We start from the raw sequence: 3,421 nt of genomic DNA, 5'->3' as shown, positions 1-3,421 counted from the left end.
ATCTCACATAATTATCATCCAGAGAAAAAACTGGAGAAAGCAGAGAAAAATAATCTAGGGAAAATATTAAATAGGATAAGAAACATAAAATTATTTTACTGAAAAAGAAAGAAAAATGAGTTTAATTGTAAATTGGAAAAGTGATCAAGGACTTGGGATGGGTACAGTGTGAAGTTGAAGACATGAAGGACATAAAAAGAAAATGGCAATGGGGAGGGAGGGAGAGAAAAAAAAAGAAAATGGCAAGGGGGATTAAGATAGTCTTGAATGCTGATCAGAAAATCAAATATCAGCAGAGAAAACTGATGGACTCATAAAAGTAAAGTGTCTCAGTAAATATCACAACGATGCTCAGAGTAAAGAAGATGGGAAGTGGGCAACTAGGTTAGCCAAGTTAGCTCTTATCAGTAGAAAATTCAACCCTTCTCAAAGTTTCAGTCTGATATCAATTTGTATTAAATAGCAATACTAGGTGAGGGAAAGAATGGGAAAATTGGGAGAAAGATACATATATGTAGAACAGAAAAATATTTGGTTTGGTGAGGAAGCTCCCCAGTACTGAGTACTGACTGGAATTATACCCATTAGTGCTTAGGATATATGGTACTGTAGAATGGTTTTCAGTTCTCGATGGCCATTCATAACCATCTCTCACCTCACATTCTCCCATGGAATTTCATTGAAATGCTTTTAAATAAGAGAGACGTGGCCAGAGCAATAGCTCAGTGGTAGGGCATTTGCCTTGCATGCAACTGACCCTGAAGGACCCAGGAAGGACCCTAATTCCATCCTCCGCATGGTCCACTGAGCCTGCCAGGAGCAATTTCTGAGTGCAGAGCCAGGAGTAATCCCTGTGCACTGCTGGGTGTGCCCCCCCAAACAAACAAAAACAACAACAAAATATAAATAAGAGAGATATCCTTCCAGAGAGAACTATTCATCTGCTCATCTTTATTTAATAATAATAATTAAAATTCATATAACTAGACAGTCATGTGTGCTACACATATTTTATAACCAATTCTTTTTTTTTTTTTTTTTTTTTTTTTGGTTTTTGGGCCACACCCGGTGACGCTCAGGGGTTACTCCTGGCTATGCGCTCAGAAGTCGCTCCTGGCTTGGGGGACCATATGGGACGCCGGGGGATCGAACCGCGGTCCGTCTCCTAGGCTAGCGCAGGTAAGGCAGGCACCTTACCTCGAGCGCCACCGCCCGGCCCCTTATAACCAATTCTTAATCTTCAGATTGGTTTAGCTACCCAGAGTGTGAAAACAAATTATTTAGGGCCCAGAGATAGTGTGTTAGTAGAGTGCTTGCCAGTGTAAGGCAGTGAGCTCATTCCCCAGCACCATCCCACAGACCCGCAGATTGCAGTGACGCTGTTTAGGATCCCAGAATCCCTGGTACCATTGCTCAAGTGTATGGCGCTTTCTACGAGACTGACAATGAGATTGTGTGAGCACAGCAACCAAGTGTGGGTGATTTCCCAGACATCACAAAAACAAGAAAGGACTAAAAGTTCAGAAAAAGAAAACCAGTAAATTGGTTCACTTAGGAAGGGACTGGAATTCCTTCAAAGGAGGAATTCAAAAGGTTGGCAGTCATGCTTTCTCACCTAGGTAGCCATGTTTCTTAGGTCTAATTTCTTCAGTCATCTACTCTCATTTTTTTCTACCTAGATGTGCAGAGAAAATACCAGCTTGGCGATGCTATTCTCTGTTTTGCTTAGTCTTGAGCCTGGTAGGCAAATGGTAGTCAGCAAACGAAGTTATCAAGCTACTGATGGCTGTCCATAGAACAAAGCTCATGTTTCAAGAATAAAAAGGGAAATTTGGGCAAGTCTTAAGTTAATCAAAGGCTTTTGTGGCCCATGGGGCTGCCTCTGCAGAGCAATTAATCATCTGCCTGAACAATCAAATCAATACCCATGACCTTTTCCTCGGTGGTTGCCTCTCATGCTGTCTCTTCTCTCTTCCTAGAATCAAAGGAAGATAATGGGATTGTTTCCTTTAAAAAATGAACACTAACATAAAGCAGGCTTATAAGCCAGTGTTATTAAAATGTAATCCTCTGGGGAAATTATGTTCAGGTATCAAAATTGTAAGAAGGTTATTTCCTATTATTTATAGTTTAGGATATATTTTTATGTATCTGTTTATCTTGCCTACTATAGCTTCTATTACATTATTTTCAAGAATGGAGAACAAATTTCTCCTGAAAGAAGGAAAAGTTTGTATCTTTAGCCTGAATGAAGGTTAATGCAGGAAGGGAAGTTAACAGACTAAATTCACAAATCAATTCAGAGAGCAAAATATTTAGTATCCTGCTGAGGACATTATAGTCATATTTCTATTGACCCATTCTGAAATTAAATTCAAAGCACTCAAAACTTCGGTGATTTTATAAAGTTCTTTGATATCTTTAAAAACCAAAATAGACTGTTGTTTCTGGGATCTATCAAGAATTCATTGTACCTGCAAAGAGGCCCACACTGTTGGCCTTCTCGAGTTTCTCTTCCAAGAGATAATAAACAATCCCTCCCTGAATTCAGGTGACAATGAGTTTGCCTCTCAAGTTAAAAGGAGATGGGAAGTGTGAGGTGAGGTCAGAGAGCACTGTGGCAAAGTCAGTGGTTGAACTTGAAACGCATCCAACAGATATGTGTCAATGTTGACTCTGCTTAAAAGACAGAAATCCCAAACCGAAGGTCCTCAGATTTCAGGGAAATTGAAGCACCTTCTTTATTTACCTTGAGTAATTCACTGGTTTAATAGCAGTGTGAAACTTTCTTATAGCTACACCTCTCTTGGCCAGGAACAACATGATTGAGTGAACAATTACCTAGTTAAACAGGGCAGGTCACCTACTTTGGGATTTTCCAGGTGTCTCCTCTGGGAAGCCTGCCTGGTGTTCCCACTGGGGTGACCAATGTGAATCCTTATAGAACTTTAAGATCCCCTGTGCCATATGGGATTAGCAATTTGTGAAATTATTTTTGAGAGGTATAGAGATATTGGAATTTGTGGAATTATTTTTAGAGGTATTGGCTGTGTAATGGGAAGATAGGAAAGATGAAGAGACCAAGTAGAAAGCTCTTACAACAGAGTAAATGATCAGTCTGAACAAAGCAATAATTTGTGTGTTGGTTTTTTTCTTTTGCAGAGGGCTGGTGGAAGGGAGAGTTTGAGTCACACCCTGCTGTACTCAGGCCTTTCTTCTGACTGTGCTCAAAGAACACTTCAGGGGACCATATGTGTGCCAGAGATCAGGGTTCAAACCAGGGTCAGCTACATACAGCTTTATCCACTATACTATCTCTCTGGATCCAGGCAGCAGTCATCTGTTCAGTCACTATGATCAACTGATTAAACAGAAGTAAATGTGAGACATACTATTCTTGATTACTGGTTGTATGTTCAGA

Source organism: Suncus etruscus, chromosome 8, assembly GCF_024139225.1.
Source record: "Suncus etruscus isolate mSunEtr1 chromosome 8, mSunEtr1.pri.cur, whole genome shotgun sequence".
In the NCBI taxonomy this organism is placed as follows: Eukaryota; Metazoa; Chordata; class Mammalia; order Eulipotyphla; family Soricidae; genus Suncus; species Suncus etruscus.
The sequence above is the reverse complement of the archived record's forward strand: the minus strand, read 5'-3'. Positions refer to the sequence as shown.